The following is a 23,526-nucleotide window of genomic DNA, read 5'->3' on the forward strand; positions in this document are numbered from 1 at the left end:
GGCTACATCAAGAGGAAACAAAACATAGAGATAGAACGTGAAATTACTTTATTGTGTCAAGTTTCAAGAAGCTAGCACAAACCGTGTTGGATTTAGAGTTCCAAATACATCTATCAATATAGGAGAAAACAGAGTGAAACCTAAAAATTCAAACTGTTACTGGTAACGAACGCTTCAACATAGAAGAACGAAATTTGTTGAACCAAGTCGCCTTAGTGTACTGATCATTACCTGAAAGTATCATCCAGTTTGGGTGAAAAAATATTTGCTGAGATTTCTGGAGATTCGTAATTTTGGGAAGCCTGGCAACCCCTTTCCATGAAAGTGTTTCTCGCCAGTCACTGTTAGGGCTACATCAAGAGGAAACAAAACATAGATATAGAACGTGAAATTACTTTATTGTGTTAAGTTTCAAGAACCTAGCACAAACCGTGTTGGATTCAGAGTTCCAAATACATCTATCAATATAGGAGAAAACAGAGTGAAACCTAAAATTCAAACTGTTACTGGAATCGAAGGCTTCAACATAGAAGAACGAAATTTGGGGAACCAAGTCGCCTTAGTGTACTGATCATTACCTGAAAGTATCATCCAGTTTGGGTGAAAAAATATTTGCTGAGATTTCTGGAGATTCGTAATTTTGGGAAGCCTGGCAACCCCTTTCCATGAAAGTGTTTCTCGCCAGTCACTGCTTAGGGCTACATCAAGAGGAAACAAAACATAGAGATAGAACGTGAAACTACTTTATTGTGTCAAGTTTCAAGAAGCTAGCACAAACCGTGTTGCATTTAGAGTTCCAAATACATCTATCAATATAGGAGAAAACAGAGTGAAACCTAAAAATTCAAACTGTTACTGGAAATGAACGCTTCAACATAGAAGAACGAAATTTGGGGAACCAAGTCGCGTTAGTGTAGTGATCATGACCTGAAAGTATCATCCAGTTTGGGTGAAAAAATATTTGCTGAGATTTCTGGAGGTTCGTAATTTTGGGAAGCCTGGCAACCCCTTTCCATGAAAGTGTTTCTCGCCAGTCACTGCTTAGGGCTACATCAAGAGGAAACAAAACGTAGAGATAGAACGTGAAACTACTTTATTGTGTCAAATTTCAAGAAGCTGGCACAAACCGTGTTGAATTTAGAGTTCCAAATACATCTATCAATATAGGAGAAAACAGAGTGAAACCTAAAAATTCAAACTGTTACTGGAAACGAACGCTTCAACATAGAAGAACGAAATTTGGGGAACCAAGTCGCCTTAGTGTACTGATCATTACCAGAAAGTATCATCCTGTTTGGGTGAAAAAATATTTCCTGAGATTTCTGGAGATTCGTATATTTGGGAAGCCTGGCAACCCCTTTCCAAGAAAGTGTTTCTCGCCAGTCACTGTTAGGGCTACATCAAGAGGAAACAAAACATAGAAATAGAACGTGAAACTACTTTATTGTGTCAAGTTTCAAGAAGCTAGCACAAACCGTGTTGGATTTAGAGTTCCAAATACATCTATCAATATAGGAGAAAACAGAATGAAACCTAAAAATTCAAACTGTTACTGGAAACGAACGCTTCAACATAGAAGAACGAAATTTGGGGAACCAAGTTGCCTTAGTGTACTGATCATTACCTGAAAGTATCATCCAGTTTGGGTGAAAAAATATTTGCTGGGATTTCTGGAGATTCGTAATTTTGGGAAGCCTGGCAACCCCTTTCCATGAAAGGGTTTCTCGCCAGTCACTGCTTAGGGCTACATCAAGAGGAAACAAAACATAGAGATAGAACGTGAAACTACTTTATTGTGTCAAGTTTCAAGAAGCTAGCACAAACCATGTTGGATTTAGAGTTCCAAATACATCTATCAATATAGGAGAAAACAGAGTGAAACCTAAAAATTCAAACTGTGACTGGAAACGAACGCTTCAACATAGAAGAACGAAATTTGGGGAACCAAGTTGCCTTAGTGTACTGATCATTACCTGAAAGTATCATCCAGTTTGGGTGAAAAAATATTTGCTGGGATTTCTGGAGATTCGTAATTTTGGGAAGCCTGGCAACCCCTTTCCATGAAAGTGTTTCTCGCCAGTCACTGCTTAGGGCTACATGAAGAGGAAACAAAACATAGAGATAGAACGTGAAACTACTTTATTGTGTCAAGTTTCAAGAAGCTAGCACAAACCGTGTTGGATTTAGAGTTCCAAATACATCTATCAATATAGGAGAAAACAGAGTGAAACCTAAAAATTCAAACTGTTACTGGAAACGAACGCTTCAACATAGAAGAACGAAATTTGGGGACCCAAGTCGCCTTAGTGTACTGATCATTACCTGACAGTATCATCCAGTTGGCGTGAAAAAATATTTGCTGAGATTTGTGGAGATTTGTAATTTTAGGAAGCTTGGCAACCCCTTTCCATGAAAGTGTTTCTCCTCAGTCACTGCTTGGGGCTACATCAAGAGGAAAAAAAACATAGAGTTGAACGTGAAATTACTTTATTGTGTCAAGTTTCAAGAAGCTAGCAGAAACCGTGTTGGATTTAGAGTTCCAAATACATCTATCAATATAGGAGAAAACAGAGTGAAACCTAAAAATTCAAACTGTTACTGGAAACGAACGCTTCAACATAAAAGAACGACATTTGGGGAACCAAGTCGCCTTAGTGTACTGATCATTACCTGAAAGTATCATCCAGTTTGGGTGAAAAAATATTTGCTGAGATTTCTGGAGATTCGTAATTTTGGGAAGCCTGGCAACCCCTTTCCATGAAAGTGTTTCTCGTCAGTCACTGCTTAGGGCTACATCAAGAGGAAACAAAACATAGGGATAGAACGTGAAACTACTTTATTGTGTCAAGTTTCAAGAAGCTAGCACAAACCGTGTTGGATTCAGATTTCCAAATACATCTATCAATATAGGAGAAAACAGAGTGAAACCTAAAAATTCAAACTGTTACTGGAAACGAACGCTTCAACATAGAAGAACGAAATTTGGGGAACCAAGTCGCCTTAGTGTACTGATCATTACCTGAAAGTATCATCCAGTTTGGGTGAAAAAATATTTGCTGAGATTTCTGGAGATTCGTAATTTTGGGAAGCCTGGCAACCCCTTTCCATGAAAGTGTTTCTCGCCAGTCACTGCTTAGGGCTACATCAAGAGGAAACAAAACATAGAGATAGAACGTGAAACTACTTTATTCTGTCAAGTTTCAAGAAGCTAGCACAAACCGTGTTGGATTCAGAGTTCCAAATACATCTATCAATATAGGAGAAAACAGAGTGAAACCTAAAATTCAAACTGTTACTGGAAACGAACGCTTCAACATAGAAGAACGAAATTTTGGGAACCAAGTCGCCTTAGTGTACTGATCATTACCTGAAAGTATCATCCAGTTTGGGTGAAAAAATATTTGCTGAGATTTCTGGAGATTCGTAATTTTGGGAAGCCTGGCAACCCCTTTCCATGAAAGTGTTTCTCGCCAGTCACTGCTAGGGCTACATCAAGAGGAAACAAAACATAGAGAAAGAACGTGAAACTACTTTATTGTGTCAAGTTTCAAGAAGCTAGCACAAACCGTGTTGGATTCAGAGTTCCAAATACATCTATCAATATAGGAGAAAACAGAGTGAAACCTAAAATTCAAACTGTTACTGGAAACGAACGCTTCAACATAGAAGAACGAAATTTGGGGAACCAAGTCGCCTTAGTGTACTGATCATTACCTGAAAGTATCATCCAGTTTTGGTGAAAAAATATTTGCTGAGATTTCTGGAGATTCGTAATTTTGGGAAGCCTGGCAACCCCTTTCCATGAAAGTGTTTCTCGCCAGTCACTGCTTAGGGCTACATCAAGAGGAAACAAAACATAGAGATAGAACGTGAAACTACTTTATTGTGTCAAGTTTCAAGAACCTAGCACAAACCGTGTTGGATTTAGAGTTCCAAATACATCTATCAATATAGGAGAAAACAGAGTGAAACCTAAAAATTCAAACTGTTACTGGAAACGAATGCTTCAACATAGAAGAACGAAATTTGGGGAACCAAGTCGCCTTAGTGTACTGATCATTACCTGAAAGTATCATCCAGTTTGGGTGAAAAAATATTTGCTGAGATTTCTGGAGATTCGTAATTTTGGGAAGCCTGGCAACCCCTTTCCATGAAAGTGTTTCTCGCCAGTCACTGCTTAGGGCTACATCAAGAGGAAACAAAACATAGAGATAGAACGTGAAACTACTTTATTGTGTCAAGTTTCAAGAAGCTAGCACAAACCGTGTTGGATTCAGAGTTCCAAATACATCTATCAATATAGGAGAAAACAGAGTGAAACCTAAAATTCAAACTGTTACTGGAAACGAACGCTTCAACATAGAAGAACGAAATTTGGGGAACCAAGTCGCCTTAGTGTACTGATCATTACCTGAAAGTATCATCCAGTTTGGGTGAAAAAATATTTGCTGAGATTTCTGGAGATTCGTAATTTTGGGAAGCCTGGCAACCCCTTTCCATGAAAGTGTTTCTCGCCAGTCACTGCTTAGGGCTACATCAAGAGGAAACAAAACATAGAGATAGAACGTGAAACTACTTTATTGTGTCAAGTTTCAAGAAGCTAGCACAAACCGTGTTGGATTCAGAGTTCCAAATACATCTATCAATATAGGAGAAAACAGAGTGAAACCTAAAAATTCAAACTGTTACTGGAAAAGAACGCATCAACATAGAAGAACGAAATTTGGGGACCCAAGTCGCCTTAGTGTACTGATCATTACCTGAAAGTATCATCCAGTTTGGGTAAAAAAATATTTGCTGAGATTTCTGGAGATTCGTAATTTTGGGAAGCCTGGCAACCCCTTTCCATGAAAGTGTTTCTCGCCAGTCACTGTTAGGGCTACATCAAGAGGAAACAAAACATAGAGATAGAACGTGAAACTACTTTATTGTGTCAAGTTTCAAGAAGCTAGCACAAACCGTGTTGGATTTAGAGTTCCAAATACATCTATCAGTATAGGAGAAAACAGAGTGAAACCTAAAAATTCAAACTGTTACTGGAAACGAACGCTTTAACATAGAAAAACGAAATTTGGGGAACCAAGTCGCCTTAGTGTACTGATCATTACCTGAAAGTATCATCCTGTTTGGTTGAAAAAATATTTCCTGAGATTTCTGGAGATTCGTATATTTGGGAAGCCTGGCAACCCCTTTCCATGAAAGTGTTTCTCGCCAATCACTGTTAGGGCTACATCAAGAGGAAACAAAAAATAGATATAAAACGTGAAACTACTTTATTGTGTCAAGTTTCAAGAAGCTAGCACAAACCGTGTTGGATTTAGAGTTCCAAATACATCTATCAATATAGGAGAAAACAGAGTGAAACCTAAAAATTCAAACTGTTACTGGAAACGAACGCTTCAACGTAGAAGAACGAAATTTGGGGACCCAAGTCGCCTTAGTGTACTGATCATTACCTGACAGTATCATCAAGTTTGAGTGAAAAAATATTTGCTGAGATTTGTGGAGATTTGTAATTTTAGGAAGCTTGGCAACCCCTTTCCATGAAAGTGTTTCTCCTCAGTCACTGCTTGGGGCTACATCAAGAGGAAACAAAACATAGAGATAGAACGTGAAATTACTTTATTGTGTCAAGTTTCAAGAAGCTAGCACAAACCGTGTTGGATTTAGAGTTCCAAATACATCTATCAATATAGGAGAAAACAGAGTGAAACCTAAAAATTCAAACTGTTACTGGTAACGAACGCTTCAACATAGAAGAACGAAATTTGTTGAACCAAGTCGCCTTAGTGTACTGATCATTACCTGAAAGTATCATCCAGTTTGGGTGAAAAAATATTTGCTGAGATTTCTGGAGATTCGTAATTTTGGGAAGCCTGGCAACCCCTTTCCATGAAAGTGTTTCTCGCCAGTCACTGTTAGGGCTACATCAAGAGGAAACAAAACATAGATATAGAACGTGAAATTACTTTATTGTGTTAAGTTTCAAGAACCTAGCACAAACCGTGTTGGATTCAGAGTTCCAAATACATCTATCAATATAGGAGAAAACAGAGTGAAACCTAAAATTCAAACTGTTACTGGAATCGAAGGCTTCAACATAGAAGAACGAAATTTGGGGAACCAAGTCGCCTTAGTGTACTGATCATTACCTGAAAGTATCATCCAGTTTGGGTGAAAAAATATTTGCTGAGATTTCTGGAGATTCGTAATTTTGGGAAGCCTGGCAACCCCTTTCCATGAAAGTGTTTCTCGCCAGTCACTGCTTAGGGCTACATCAAGAGGAAACAAAACATAGAGATAGAACGTGAAACTACTTTATTGTGTCAAGTTTCAAGAAGCTAGCACAAACCGTGTTGCATTTAGAGTTCCAAATACATCTATCAATATAGGAGAAAACAGAGTGAAACCTAAAAATTCAAACTGTTACTGGAAATGAACGCTTCAACATAGAAGAACGAAATTTGGGGAACCAAGTCGCGTTAGTGTAGTGATCATGACCTGAAAGTATCATCCAGTTTGGGTGAAAAAATATTTGCTGAGATTTCTGGAGGTTCGTAATTTTGGGAAGCCTGGCAACCCCTTTCCATGAAAGTTTTTCTCGCCAGTCACTGCTTAGGGCTACATCAAGAGGAAACAAAACGTAGAGATAGAACGTGAAACTACTTTATTGTGTCAAATTTCAAGAAGCTGGCACAAACCGTGTTGAATTTAGAGTTCCAAATACATCTATCAATATAGGAGAAAACAGAGTGAAACCTAAAAATTCAAACTGTTACTGGAAACGAACGCTTCAACATAGAAGAACGAAATTTGGGGAACCAAGTCGCCTTAGTGTACTGATCATTACCAGAAAGTATCATCCTGTTTGGGTGAAAAAATATTTCCTGAGATTTCTGGAGATTCGTATATTTGGGAAGCCTGGCAACCCCTTTCCAAGAAAGTGTTTCTCGCCAGTCACTGTTAGGGCTACATCAAGAGGAAACAAAACATAGAAATAGAACGTGAAACTACTTTATTGTGTCAAGTTTCAAGAAGCTAGCACAAACCGTGTTGGATTTAGAGTTCCAAATACATCTATCAATATAGGAGAAAACAGAGTGAAACCTAAAAATTCAAACTGTTACTGGAAACGAACGCTTCAACATAGAAGAACGAAATTTGGGGAACCAAGTCGCCTTAGTGTACTGATCATTACCTGAAAGTATCATCCAGTTTGGGTGAAACAATATTTGCTGAGATTTCTGGAGATTCGTAATTTTGGGAAGCCTGACAACCCCTTTCCATGAAAGTGTTTCTCGCCAGTCACTGCTTAGGGCTACATCAAGAGGAAACAAAACATAGAGATAGAACGTGAATCTACTTTATTGTGTCAAGTTTCAAGAAGCTAGCACAAACCATGTTGGATTCAGAGTTCCAAATACATCTATCAATATAGGAGAAAACAGAGTGAAACCTAAAAATTCAAACTGTTACTGGAAACGAACGCTTCAACATAGAAGAACGAAATTTGGGGAACCAAGTTGCCTTAGTGTACTGATCATTACCTGAAAGTATCATCCAGTTTGGGTGAAAAAATATTTGCTGGGATTTCTGGAGATTCGTAATTTTGGGAAGCCTGGCAACCCCTTTCCATGAAAGGGTTTCTCGCCAGTCACTGCTTAGGGCTACATCAAGAGGAAACAAAACATAGAGATAGAACGTGAAACTACTTTATTGTGTCAAGTTTCAAGAAGCTAGCACAAACCGTGTTGGATTTAGAGTTCCAAATACATCTATCAATATAGGAGAAAACAGAGTGAAACCTAAAAATTCAAACTGTGACTGGAAACGAACGCTTCAACATAGAAGAACGAAATTTGGGGAACCAAGTTGCCTTAGTGTACTGATCATTACCTGAAAGTATCATCCTGTTTGGTTGAAAAAATATTTCCTGAGATTTCTGGAGATTCGTATATTTGGGAAGCCTGGCAACCCCTTTCCATGAAAGTGTTTCTCGCCAATCACTGTTAGGGCTACATCAAGAGGAAACAAAACATAGAGATAGAACGTGAAACTACTTTATTGTGTCAAGTTTCAAGAAGCTAGCACAAACCGTGTTGGATTTAGAGTTCCAAATACATCTATCAATATAGGAGAAAACAGAGTGAAACCTAAAAATTCAAACTGTTACTGGAAACGAACGCTTCAACGTAGAAGAACGAAATTTGGAGACCCAAGTTGCCTTAGTGTACTGATCATTACCTGACAGTATCATCAAGTTTGGGTGAAAAAATATTTGCTGGGATTTCTGGAGATTCGTAATTTTGGGAAGCCTGGCAACCCCTTTCCATGAAAGTGTTTCTCGCCAGTCACTGCTTAGGGCTACATCAAGAGGAAACAAAACATAGAGATAGAACGTGAAACTACTTTATTGTGTCAAGTTTCAAGAAGCTAGCACAAACCGTGTTGGATTCAGAGTTCCAAATACATCTATCAATATAGGAGAAAACAGAGTGAAACCTAAAAATTCAAACTGTTACTGGAAACGAACGCTTCAACGTAGAAGAACGAAATTTGGAGACCCAAGTTGCCTTAGTGTACTGATCATTACCTGAAAGTATCATCCAGTTTGGGTGAAAAAATATTTGCTGGGATTTCTGGAGATTCGTAATTTTGGGAAGCCTGGCAACCCCTTTCCATGAAAGTGTTTCTCGCCAGTCACTGCTTAGGGCTACATCAAGAGGAAACAAAACATAGAGATAGAACGTGAAACTACTTTATTGTGTCAAGTTTCAAGAAGCTAGCAAAAACCGTGTTGGATTTAGAGTTCCAAATACATCTATCAATATAGGAGAAAACACAGTGAAACCTAAAAATTCAAACTGTTACTGGAAACGAATGCTTCAACATAGAAGAACGAAATTTGGGGAACCAAGTCGCCTTAGTGTATTGATCATTACCTGAAAGTATCATCCAGTTTGGGTGAAAAAATATTTGCTGAGATTTCTGGAGATTCGTAATTTTGGGAAATCTGGCAACCCCTTTCCATGAAAGTGTTTCTCGCCAGTCACTGCTTAGGGCTACATCAAGAGGAAACAAAACATAGAGATAGAACGTGAAACTACTTTATTGTGTCAAGTTTCAAGAAGCTAGCACAAACCATGTTGGATTTAGACTCCCAAATACATCTATCAATATAGGAGAAAACACAGTGAAACCTAAAAATTCAAACTGTTACTGGAAATGAACGCTTTAACATAGAAAAACGAAATTTGGGGAACCAAGTCGCCTTAGTGTACTGATCATTACCTGAAAGTATCATCCTGTTTGGGTGAAAAAATATTTCCTGAGATTTCTGGAGATTCATATATTTGGGAAGCCTGGCAACCTGTATCGATGAAAGTGTTTCTCGCCAGTCACTGTTAGGGCTACATCAAGAGGAAACAAAACATATAGATAGAACGTGAAACTGCTTTATTGTGTCAAGTTTCAAGAACCTAGCACAAACCTTGTTGGATTCAGAGTTCCAAATACATCTATCAATATAGGAGAAAACAGAGTGAAACCTAAAATTCAAACTGTTAGTGGAAACGAATGCTTCAACATAGAAGAACGAAATTTGGGGAACCAAGTCGCCTTAGTGTACTGATCATTACCTGAAAGTATCATCCAGTTTGGGTGAAAAAATATTTGCTGAGATTTCTGGAGATTCGTAATTTTGGGAAGCCTGGCAACCCCTTTCCATGAAAGTGTTTCTCGCCAGTCACTGCTTAGGGCTACATCAAGAGGAAACAAAACATAGAGATAGAACGTGAAACTACTTTATTGTGTCAAGTTTCAAGAAGCTAGCACAAACCGTGTTGGATTCAGAGTTCCAAATACATCTATCAATATAGGAGAAAACAGAGTGAAACCTAAAATTCAAACTGTTACTGGAAACGAACGCTTCAACATAGAAGAACGAAATTTGGGGAACCAAGTCGCCTTAGTGTACTGATCATTACCTGAAAGTATCATCCAGTTTGGGTGAAAAAATATTTGCTGAGATTTCTGGAGATTCGTAATTTTGGGAAGCCTGGCAACCCCTTTCCATGAAAGTGTTTCTCGCCAGTCACTGCTTAGGGCTACAACAAGAGGAAACAAAACATAGAGATAGAACGTGAAACTACTTTATTGTGTCAAGTTTCAACAAGCTAGCACAAACCGTGTTGCATTTAGAGTTCCAAATACATCTATCAATATAGGAGAAAACAGAGTGAAACCTAAAAATTCAAACTGTTACTGGAAATGAACGCTTCAACATAGAAGAACGAAATTTGGGGAACCAAGTCGCGTTAGTGTAGTGATCATGACCTGAAAGTATCATCCAGTTTGGGTGAAAAAATATTTGCTGAGATTTCTGGAGGTTCGTAATTTTGGGAAGCCTGGCAACCCCTTTCCATGAAAGTGTTTCTCGCCAGTCACTGCTTAGGGCTACATCAAGAGGAAACAAAACATAGAGATAGAACGTGAAACTACTTTATTGTGTCAAGTTTCAAGAAGCTAGCACAAACCATGTTGGATTTAGAGTTCCAAATACATCTATCAATATAGGAGAAAACAGTGTGAAACCTAAAAATTCAAACTGTTACTGGAAACGAACGCTTTAACATAGAAAAACGAAATTTGGGGAACCAAGTCGCCTTAGTGTACTGATCATTACCTGAAAGTATCATCCTGTTTGGTTGAAAAAATATTTCCTGAGATTTCTGGAGATTCGTATATTTGGGAAGCCTGGCAACCCCTTTCCATGAAAGTGTTTCTCGCCAATCACTGTTATGGCTACATCAAGAGGAAACAAAACATAGATATAGAACGTGAAACTACTTTATTGTGTCAAGTTTCAAGAAGCTAGCACAAACCGTGTTGGATTTAGAGTTCCAAATACATCTATCAATATAGGAGAAAACAGAGTGAAACCTAAAAATTCAAACTGTTACTGGAAACGAACGCTTCAACGTAGAAGAACGAAATTTGGGGACCCAAGTCGCCTTAGTGTACTGATCATTACCTGACAGTATCATCAAGTTTGGGTGAAAAAATATTTGCTGAGATTTGTGGAGATTTGTAATTTTAGGAAGCTTGGCAACCCCTTTCCATGAAAGTGTTTCTCCTCAGTCACTGCTTGGGGCTACATCAAGAGGAAACAAAACATAGAGATAGAACGTGAAATTACTTTATTGTGTCATGTTTCAAGAAGCTAGCACAAACCGTGTTGGATTTAGAGTTCCAAATACATCTATCAATATAGGAGAAAACAGAGTGAAACCTAAAAATTCAAACTGTTACTGGAAACGAACGCTTCAACATAGAAGAACGAAATTTGGGGAACCAAGTCGCCTTAGTGTACTGATCATTACCTGAAAGTATCATCCAGTTTGGGTGAAAAAATATTTGCTGAGATTTCTGGAGATTCGTAATTTTGGGAAGCCTGGCAACCCCTTTCCATGAAAGTGTTTCTCGCCAGTCACTGCTTAGGGCTACATCAAGAGGAAACAAAACATAGAGATAGAACGTGAAACTACTTTATTGTGTCAAGTTTCAAGAAGCTAGCACAAACCGTGTTGCATTTAGAGTTCCAAATACATCTATCAATATAGGAGAAAACAGAGTGAAACCTAAAAATTCAAACTGTTACTGGAAATGAACGCTTCAACACAGAAGAACGAAATTTGGGGAACCAAGTCGCGTTAGTGTAGTGATCATGACCTGAAAGAATCATCCAGTTTGGGTGAAAAAATATTTGCTGAGATTTCTGGAGATTCGTAATTTTGGGAAGCCACCTTTTTCCATGAAAGTGTTTCTCGCCAGGCACTGCTTAGGGCTACATCAAGAGGAAACAAAACATAGAGATAGAATGTGAAACTACTTTATTGTGTCAAGTTTCAAGAAGCTAGCACAAACCGTGTTGGATTTAGACTTCCAAATACATCTATCAATATAGGAGAAAACAGAGTGAAACCTAAAAATTCAAACTGTTACTGGAAAAGAACGCATCAACATAGAAGAACGAAATTTGGGGACCCAAGTCGCCTTAGTGTACTGATCATTACCTGAAAGTATCATCCAGTTTGGGTGAAAAAATATTTGCTGAGATTTGTGGAGATTTGTAATTTTAGGAAGCTTGGCAACCCCTTTCCATGAAAGTGTTTCTCACCAGTCACTGCTTGGTGCTACATCAAGAGGAAACAAAACATAGAGATAGAACGTGAAACTACTTTATTGTTTCAAGTTTCAAGAAGCTAGCACAAACCGTGTTGGATTTAGAGTTCCAAATACATCTATCAATATAGGAGAAAACAGAGTGAAACCTAAAAATTCAAACTGTTACTGGAAACGAACGCTTTAACATAGAAGAACGACATTTGGGGAACCAAGTCGCCTTAGTGTACTGATCATTACCTGAAAGTATCATCCAGTTTGGGTGAAAAAATATTTGCTGAGATTTCTGGAGATTAGTAATTTTGGGAAGCCTGGCAACCCCTTTCCATGAAAGTGTTTCTCGCAAGTCACTGCTTAGGGCTACATCAAGAGGAAACAAAACATAGAGATAGAACGTGAAACTACTTTATTGTGTCAAGTTTCAAGAAGCTAGCACAAACCGTGTTGGATTCAGAGTTCCAAATACATCTATCAATATAGGAGAAAACAGAGTGAAACCTAAAAATTCAAACTGTTACTGGAAACGAACGCTTTAAAATAGAAAAACGAAATTTGGGGAACCAAGTCGCCTTAGTGTACTGATCATTACCTGAAAGTATCATCCAGTTTGGGTGAAAAAATATTTGCTGAGATTTCTGGAGATTCGTAATTTTGGGAAGCCTGGCAACCCCTTTCCATGAAAGTGTTTCTCGCCAGTCACTGCTTAGGGCTACATCAAGAGGAAACAAAACATAGAGATAGAACGTGAAACTACTTTATTGTGTCAAGTTTCAAGAAGCTAGCACAAACCGTGTTGCATTTAGAGTTCCAAATACATCTATCAATATAGGAGAAAACAGAGTGAAACCTAAAAATTCAAACTGTTACTGGAAATGAACGCTTCAACATAGAAGAAGGAAATTTGGGGAACCAAGTCGCCTTAGTGTACTGATCATTACCTGAAAGTATCATCCAGTTTGGGTGAAAAAATATTTGCTGAGATTTCTGGAGATTCGTAATTTTGGGAAGCCTGGCAACCCCTTTCCATGAAAGGGTTTCTCGCCAGTCACTGTTAGGGCTACATCAAGAGGAAACAAAACATAGAGATAGAACGTGAAACTACTTTATTGTGTCAAGTTTCAAGAAGCTAGCAAAAACCGTGTTGCATTTAGAGTTCCAAATACATCTATCAATATAGGAGAAAACAGAGTGAAACCTAAAAATTCAAACTGTTACTGGAAACGAACGCTTCAACATAGAAGAACGAAATTTGGGGAACCAAGTCGCCTTAGTGTACTGATCATTACCTGAAAGTATCATCCAGTTTGGGTGAAAAAATATTTGCTGAGATTTCTGGAGATTCGTAATTTTGGGAAGCCACCCCTTTCCATGAAAGTGTTTCTCGCCAGTCACTGCTTAGGGCTACATCAATAGGAAACAAAACATAGAGATAGAACGTGAAACTCCTTTATTGTGTCAAGTTTCAAGAAGCTAGCAGAAACCGTGTTGGATTTAGAGTTCCAAATACATCTATCAATATAGGAGAAAACAGAGTGAAACCTAAAAATTCAAACTGTTACTGGAAACGAACGCTTCAACATAGAAAAACGAAATTTGGGGAACCAAGTCGCCTTAGTGTACTGATCATTACCTGAAAGTATCATCCAGTTTGGGTGAAAAAATATTTGCTGAGATTTCTGGAGATTCGTAATTTTGGGAAGCCTAGCAACCCTTTCCATGAAAGTGTTTCTCGTCAGTCACTGCTTAGGGCTACATCAAGAGGAAACAAAACATAGAGATAGAACGTGAAACTACTTTATTGTGTCAAGTTTCAAGAAGCTAGCACAAACCGTGTTGGATTCAGAGTTCCAAATACATCTATCAATATAGGAGAAAACAGAGTGAAACCTAAAAATTCAAACTGTTACTGGAAAAGAACGCATCAACATAGAAGAACGAAATTTGGGGACCCAAGTCGCCTTAGTGTACTGATCATTACCTGAAAGTATCATCCAGTTTGGGTGAAAAAATATTTGCTGAGATTTCTGGAGATTCGTAATTTTGGGAAGCCTGGCAACCCCTTTCCATGAAAGTGTTTCTCGCCAGTCACTGTTAGGGCTACATCAAGAGGAAACAAAACATAGAGATAGAACGTGAAACTACTTTATTGTGTCAAGTTTCAAGAAGCTAGCACAAACCGTGTTGGATTTAGAGTTCCAAATACATCTATCAATATAGGAGAAAACAGAGTGAAACCTAAAAATTCAAACTGTTACTGGAAACGAACGCTTCAACATAGAAGAACGAAATTTGGGGAACCAAGTCGCCTTAGTGTACTGATCATTACCTGAAAGTATCATCCAGTTTGGGTGAAAAAATATTTGCTGAGATTTCTGGAGATTCGTAATTTTGGGAAGCCTAGCAACCCTTTCCATGAAAGTGTTTCTCGTCAGTCACTGCTTAGGGCTACATCAAGAGGAAACAAAACATAGAGATAGAACGTGAAACTACTTTATTGTGTCAAGTTTCAAGAAGCTAGCACAAACCGTGTTGGATTCAGAGTTCCAAATACATCTATCAATATAGGAGAAAACAGAGTGAAACCTAAAAATTCAAACTGTTACTGGAAAAGAACGCATCAACATAGAAGAACGAAATTTGGGGACCCAAGTCGCCTTAGTGTACTGATCATTACCTGAAAGTATCATCCAGTTTGGGTGAAAAAATATTTGCTGAGATTTCTGGAGATTCGTAATTTTGGGAAGCCTGGCAACCCCTTTCCATGAAAGTGTTTCTCGCCAGTCACTGTTAGGGCTACATCAAGAGGAAACAAAACATAGAGATAGAACGTGAAACTACTTTATTGTGTCAAGTTTCAAGAAGCTAGCACAAACCGTGTTGGATTTAGAGTTCCAAATACATCTATCAATATAGGAGAAAACAGAGTGAAACCTAAAAATTCAAACTGTTACTGGAAACGAACGCTTCAACATAGAAGAACGAAATTTGGGGAACCAAGTCGCCTTAGTGTACTGATCATTACCTGAAAGTATCATCCAGTTTGGGTGAAAAAATATTTGCTGAGATTTCTGGAGATTCGTAATTTTGGGAAGCCTGGCAACCCCTTTCCATGAAAGTGTTTCTCGCCAGTCACTGTTAGGGCTACATCAAGAGGAAACAAAACATAGAGATAGAACGTGAAATTACTTTATTGTGTTAAGTTTCAAGAACCTAGCACAAACCGTGTTGGATTCAGAGTTCCAAATACATCTATCAATATAGGAGAAAACAGAGTGAAACCTAAAATTCAAACTGTTACTGGAATCGAACGCTTCAACATAGAAGAACGAAATTTGGGGAACCAAGTCGCCTTAGTGTACTGATCATTACCTGAAAGTATCATCCAGTTTGGGTGAAAAAATATTTGCTGAGATTTCTGGAGATTCGTAATTTTGGGAAGCCTGGCAACCCCTTTCCATGAAAGTGTTTCTCGCCAGTCACTGCTTAGGGCTACATCAAGAGGAAACAAAACATAGAGATAGAACGTGAAACTACTTTATTGTGTCAAGTTTCAAGAAGCTAGCACAAACCGTGTTGGATTTAGACTTCCAAATACATCTATCAATATAGGAGAAAACAGAGTGAAACCTAAAAATTCAAACTGTTACTGGAAAAGAACGCATCAACATAGAAGAACGAAATTTGGGGACCCAAGTCGCCTTAGTGTACTGATCATTACCTGAAAGTATCATCCAGTTTGGGTGAAAAAATATTTGCTGAGATTTGTGGAGATTTGTAATTTTAGGAAGCTTGGCAACCCCTTTCCATGAAAGTGTTTCTCACCAGTCACTGCTTGGGGCTACATCAAGAGGAAACAAAACATAGAGATAGAACGTGAAACTACTTTATTGTGTCAAGTTTCAAGAAGCTAGCACAAACCGTGTTGGATTTAGAGTTCCAAATACATCTATCAATATAGGAGAAAACAGAGTGAAACCTAAAAATTCAAACTGTTACTGGAAACGAACGCTTCAACATAGAAAAACGAAATTTGGGGAACCAAGTCGCCTTAGTGTACTGATCATTACCTGAAAGTATCATCCAGTTTGGTTGAAAAAATATTTGCTGAGATTTCTGGAGATTAGTAATTTTGGGAAGCCTGGCAACCCCTTTCCATGAAAGTGTTTCTCGCAAGTCACTGCTTAGGGCTACATCAAGAGGAAACAAAACATAGAGATAGAACGTGAAACTACTTTATTGTGTCAAGTTTCAAGAAGCTAGCACAAACCGTGTTGGATTCAGAGTTCCAAATACATCTATCAATATAGGAGAAAACAGAGTGAAACCTAAAAATTCAAACTGTTACTGGAAACGAACGCTTCAACATAGAAGAAGGAAATTTGGGGAACCAAGTCGCCTTAGTGTACTGATCATTACCTGAAAGTATCATCCAGTTTGGGTGAAAAAATATTTGCTGAGATTTCTGGAGATTCGTAATTTTGGGAAGCCTGGCAACCCCTTTCCATGAAAGGGTTTCTCGCCAGTCACTGTTAGGGCTACATCAAGAGGAAACAAAACATAGAGATAGAACGTGAAACTACTTTATTGTGTCAAGTTTCAAGAAGCTAGCAAAAACCGTGTTGCATTTAGAGTTCCAAATACATCTATCAATATAGGAGAAAACAGAGTGAAACCTAAAAATTCAAACTGTTACTGGAAACGAACGCTTCAACATAGAAGAACGAAATTTGGGGAACCAAGTCGCCTTAGTGTACTGATCATTACCTGAAAGTATCATCCAGTTTGGGTGAAAAAATATTTGCTGAGATTTCTGGAGATTCGTAATTTTGGGAAGCCTAGCAACCCTTTCCATGAAAGTGTTTCTCGTCAGTCACTGCTTAGGGCTACATCAAGAGGAAACAAAACATAGAGATAGAACGTGAAACTACTTTATTGTGTCAAGTTTCAAGAAGCTAGCACAAACCGTGTTGGATTCAGAGTTCCAAATACATCTATCAATATAGGAGAAAACAGAGTGAAACCTAAAAATTCAAACTGTTACTGGAAAAGAACGCATCAACATAGAAGAACGAAATTTGGGGACCCAAGTCGCCTTAGTGTACTGATCATTACCTGAAAGTATCATCCAGTTTGGGTGAAAAAATATTTGCTGAGATTTCTGGAGATTCGTAATTTTGGGAAGCCTGGCAACCCCTTTCCATGAAAGTGTTTCTCGCCAGTCACTGTTAGGGCTATATCAAGAGGAAACAAAACATAGAGATAGAACGTGAAACTACTTTATTGTGTCAAGTTTCAAGAAGCTAGCACAAACCGTGTTGGATTTAGAGTTCCAAATACATCTATCAATATAGGAGAAAACAGAGTGAAACCTAAAAATTCAAACTGTTACTGGAAACGAACGCTTCAACATAGAAGAACGAAATTTGGGGAACCAAGTCGCCTTAGTGTACTGATCATTACCTGAAAGTATCATCCAGTTTGGGTGAAAAAATATTTGCTGAGATTTCTGGAGATTCGTAATTTTGGGAAGCCTGGCAACCCCTTTCCATGAAAGTGTTTCTCGCCAGTCACTGTTAGGGCTACATCAAGAGGAAACAAAACATAGAGATAGAACGTGAAATTACTTTATTGTGTTAAGTTTCAAGAACCTAGCACAAACCGTGTTGGATTCAGAGTTCCAAATACATCTATCAATATAGGAGAAAACAGAGTGAAACCTAAAATTCAAACTGTTACTGGAATCGAACGCTTCAACATAGAAGAACGAAATTTGGGGAACCAAGTCGCCTTAGTGTACTGATCATTACCTGAAAGTATCATCCAGTTTGGGTGAAAAAATATTTGCTGAGATTTCTGGAGATTCGTAATTTTGGGAAGCCTGGCAACCCCTTTCCATGAAAGTGTTTCTCGCCAGTCACTGCTTAGGGCTACATCAAGAGGAAACAAAACATAGAGATAGAACGTGAAACTACTTTATTGTGTCAAGTTTCAAGAAGCTAGCACAAACCGTGTTGGATTTAGACTTCCAAATACATCTATCAATATAGGAGAAAACAGAGTGAAACCTAAAAATTCAAACTGTTACTGGAAAAGAACGCATCAACATAGAAGAATGAAATTTGGGGACCCAAGTCGCCTTAGTGTACTGATCATTACCTGAAAGTATCATCCAGTTTGGGTGAAAAAATATTTGCTGAGATTTGTGGAGATTTGTAATTTTAGGAAGCTTGGCAACCCCTTTCCATGAAAGTGTTTCTCACCAGTCACTGCTTGGGGCTACATCAAGAGGAAACAAAACATAGAGATAGAACGTGAAACTACTTTATTGTGTCAAGTTTCAAGAAGCTAGCACAAACCGTGTTAGATTTAGAGTTCCAAATACATCTATCAATATAGGAGAAAACAGAGTGAAACCTAAAAATTCAAACTGTTACTGGAAACGAACGCTTTAACATAGAAGAACGACATTTGGGGAACCAAGTCGCCTTAGTGTACTGATCATTACCTGAAAGTATCATCCAGTTTGGGTGAAAAAATATTTGCTGAGATTTCTGGAGATTAGTAATTTTGGGAAGCCTGGCAACCCCTTTCCATGAAAGTGTTTCTCGCAAGTCACTGCTTAGGGCTACATCAAGAGGAAACAAAACATAGAGATAGAACGTGAAACTACTTTATTGTGTCAAGTTTCAAGAAGCTAGCACAAACCGTGTTGGATTCAGAGTTCCAAATACATCTATCAATATAGGAGAAAACAGAGTGAAACCTAAAAATTCAAACTGTTACTGGAAACGAACGCTTTAACATAGAAGAACGACATTTGGGGAACCAAGTCGCCTTAGTGTACTGATCATTACCTGAAAGTATCATCCAGTTTGGGTGAAAAAATATTTGCTGAGATTTCTGGAGATTCGTAATTTTGGGAAGCCACCCCTTTCCATGAAAGTGTTTCTCGCCAGTCACTGCTTACGGCTACATCAATAGGAAACAAAACATAGAGATAGAACGTGAAACTACTTTATTGTGTCAAGTCTCAAGAAGCTAGCAGAAACCGTGTTGGATTTAGAGTTCCAAATACATCTATCAATATAGGAGAAAACAGAGTGAAACCTAAAAATTCAAACTGTTACTGGAAACGAACGCTTCAACATAGAAAAACGAAATTTGGGGAACCAAGTCGCCTTAGTGTACTGATCATTACCTGAAAGTATCATCCAGTTTGGGTGAAAAAATATTTGCTGAGATTTCTGGAGATTCGTAATTTTGGGAAGCCTGGCAACCCCTTTCCATGAAAGTGTTTCTCGCCAGTCACTGCTTAGGGCTACATCAAGAGGAAACAAAACATAGAGATAGAACGTGAAACTACTTTATTGTGTCAAGTTTCAAGAAGCTAGCACAAACTGTGTTGGATTTAGAATTCCAAATACATCTATCAATATAGGAGAAAACAAATTGAAACCTAAAAATTCAAACTGTTACTGGAAACGACCGCTTCAACATAGAAGAACGAAATTTGGGGACCCAAGTCGCCTTAGTGTACTGATCATTACCTGACAGTATCATCCAGTTGGGGTGAAAAAATATTTGCTGAGATTTGTGGAGATTTGTAATTTTAGGAAGCTTGGCAACCCTTTCCATGAAAGTGTTTCTCGTCAGTCACTGCTTAGGGCTACATCAAGAGGAAACAAAACATAGATATAGAACGTGAAACTACTTTATTGTGTCAAGTTTCAAGAAGCTAGCACAAACCGTGTTGGATTCAGAGTTCCAAATACATCTATCAATATAGGAGAAAACAGAGTGAAACCTAAAAATTCAAACTGTTACTGGAAACGAACGCTTTAACATAGAAGAACGACATTTGGGGAACCAAGTCGCCTTAGTGTACTGATCATTACCTGAAAGTATCATCCAGTTTGGGTGAAAAAATATTTGCTGAGATTTCTGGAGATTCGTAATTTTGGGAAGCCACCCCTTTCCATGAAAGTGTTTCTCGCCAGTCACTGCTTACGGCTACATCAATAGGAAACAAAACATAGAGATAGAACGTGAAACTACTTTATTGTGTCAAGTCTCAAGAAGCTAGCAGAAACCGTGTTGGATTTAGAGTTCCAAATACATCTATCAATATAGGAGAAAACAGAGTGAAACCTAAAAATTCAAACTGTTACTGGAAACGAACGCTTCAACATAGAAAAACGAAATTTGGGGAACCAAGTCGCCTTAGTGTACTGATCATTACCTGAAAGTATCATCCAGTTTGGGTGAAAAAATATTTGCTGAGATTTCTGGAGATTCGTAATTTTGGGAAGCCTAGCAACCCTTTCCATGAAAGTGTTTCTCGTCAGTCACTGCTTAGGGCTACATCAAGAGGAAACAAAACATAGATATAGAACGTGAAACTACTTTATTGTGTCAAGTTTCAAGAAGCTAGCACAAACCGTGTTGGATTCAGAGTTCCAAATACATCTATCAATATAGGAGAAAACAGAGTGAAACCTAAAAATTCAAACTGTTACTGGAAAAGAACGCATCAACATAGAAGAACGAAATTTGGGGACCCAAGTCGCCTTAGTGTACTGATCATTACCTGAAAGTATCATCCAGTTTGGGTGAAAAAATATTTGCTGAGATTTCTGGAGATTCGTAATTTTGGGAAGCCTGGCAACCCCTTTCCATGAAAGTGTTTCTCGCCAGTCACTGTTAGGGCTACATCAAGAGGAAACAAAACATAGAGATAGAACGTGAAACTACTTTATTGTGTCAAGTTTCAAGAAGCTAGCACAAACCGTGTTGGATTTAGAGTTCCAAATACATCTATCAATATAGGAGAAAACAGAGTGAAACCTAAAAATTCAAACTGTTACTGGAAACGAACGCTTCAACATAGAAGAACGAAATTTGGGGAACCAAGTCGCCTTAGTGTACTGATCATTACCTGAAAGTATCATCCAGTTTGGGTGAAAAAATATTTGCTGAGATTTCTGGAGATTCGTAATTTTGGGAAGCCTGGCAACTCCTTTCCATGAAAGTGTTTCTCGCCAGTCACTGTTAGGGCTACATCAAGAGGAAACAAAACATAGAGATAGAACGTGAAATTACTTTATTGTGTTAAGTTTCAAGAACCTAGCACAAACCGTGTTGGATTCAGAGTTCCAAATACATCTATCAATATAGGAGAAAACAGAGTGAAACCTAAAAATTCAAACTGTTACTGGCAATGAACGCTTCAACATAGAAGAACGAAATTTGGGGAACCAAGTTGCGTTAGTGTAGTGATCATGACCTGAAAGTATCATCCAGATTGGGTGAAAAAATATTTGCTGAGATTTCTGGAGGTTCGTAATTTTGGGAAGCCTGGCAACCCCTTTCCATGAAAGTGTTTCTCGCCAGTCACTGCTTAGGGCTACATCAAGAGGAAACAAAACATAGAGATAGAACGTGAAACTACTTTATTGTGTCAAGTTTCAAGAAGCTAGCACAAACCGTGTTGCATTTAGAGTTCCAAATACATCTATCAATATAGGAGAAAACAGAGTGAAACCTAAAAATTCAAACTGTTACTGGCAATGAACGCTTCAACATAGAAGAACGAAATTTGGGGAACCAAGTTGCGTTAGTGTAGTGATCATGACCTGAAAGTATCATCCAGATTGGGTGAAAAAATATTTGCTGAGATTTCTGGAGGTTCGTAATTTTGGGAAGCCTGGCAACCCCTTTCCATGAAAGTGTTTCTCGCCAGTCACTGCTTAGGGCTACATCAAGAGGAAACAAAACGTAGAGATAGAACGTGAAACTACTTTATTGTGTCAAATTTCAAGAAGCTGGCACAAACCGTGTTGAATTTAGAGTTCCAAATACATCTATCAATATAGGAGAAAACAGAGTGAAACCTAAAAATTCAAACTGTTACTGGAAACGAACGCTTTAACATAGAAGAACGACATTTGGGGAACCAAGTCGCCTTAGTGTACTGATCATTACCTGAAAGTATCATCCAATTTGGGTGAAAAAATATTTGCTGAGATTTCTGGAGATTAGTAATTTTGGGAAGCCTGGCAACCCCTTTCCATGAAAGTGTTTCTCGCAAGTCACTGCTTAGGGCTACATCAAGAGGAAACAAAACGTAGAGATAGAACGTGAAACTACTTTATTGTGTCAAGTTTCAAGAAGCTAGCACAAACCGTGTTGCATTTAGAGTTCCAAATACATCTATCAATATAGGAGAAAACAGAGTGAAACCTAAAAATTCAAACTGTTACTGGCAATGAACGCTTCAACATAGAAGAACGAAATTTGGGGAACCAAGTTGCGTTAGTGTAGTGATCATGACCTGAAAGTATCATCCAGATTGGGTGAAAAAATATTTGCTGAGATTTCTGGAGGTTCGTAATTTGGGGAAGCCTGGCAACCCCTTTCCATGAAAGTGTTTCTCGCCAGTCACTGCTTAGGGCTACATCAAGAGGAAACAAAACGTAGAGAGAGAACGTGAAACTACTTTATTGTGTCAAATTTCAAGAAGCTGGCACAAACCGTGTTGAATTTAGAGTTCCAAATACATCTATCAATATAGGAGAAAACAGAGTGAAACCTAAAAATTCAAACTGTTACTGGAAACGAACGCTTTAACATAGAAGAACGACATTTGGGGAACCAAGTCGCCTTAGTGTACTGATCATTACCTGAAAGTATCATCCAATTTGGGTGAAAAAATATTTGCTGAGATTTCTGGAGATTAGTAATTTTGGGAAGCCTGGCAACCCCTTTCCATGAAAGTGTTTCTCGCAAGTCACTGCTTAGGGCTACATCAAGAGGAAACAAAACATAGAGATAGAACGTGAAACTACTTTATTGTGTCAAGTTTCAAGAAGCTAGCACAAACCGTGTTGGATTCAGAGTTCCAAATACATCTATCAATATAGGAGAAAACAGAGTGAAACCTAAAAATTCAAACTGTTACTGGAAACGAACACTTTAAAATAGAAAAACGAAATTTGGGGAACCAAGTCGCCTTAGTGTACTGATCATTACCTGAAAGTATCATCCAGTTTGGGTGAAAAAATATTTGCTGAGATTTCTGGAGATTCGTAATTTTGGGAAGCCTGGCAACCCCTTTCCATGAAAGTGTTTCTCGCCAGTCACTGCTTAGGGCTACATCAAGAGGAAACAAAACATAGAGATAGAACGTGAAACTACTTTATTGTGTCAAGTTTCAAGAAGCTAGCACAAACCGTGTTGCATTTAGAGTTCCAAATACATCTATCAATATAGGAGAAAACAGAGTGAAACCTAAAAATTCAAACTGTTACTGGAAACGAACGCTTCAACATAGAAGAAGGAAATTTG

Source organism: Spermophilus citellus (genome assembly GCF_964194105.1).
Source record: "Spermophilus citellus genome assembly, chromosome: 7".
NCBI lineage: Eukaryota > Metazoa > Chordata > Mammalia > Rodentia > Sciuridae > Spermophilus > Spermophilus citellus.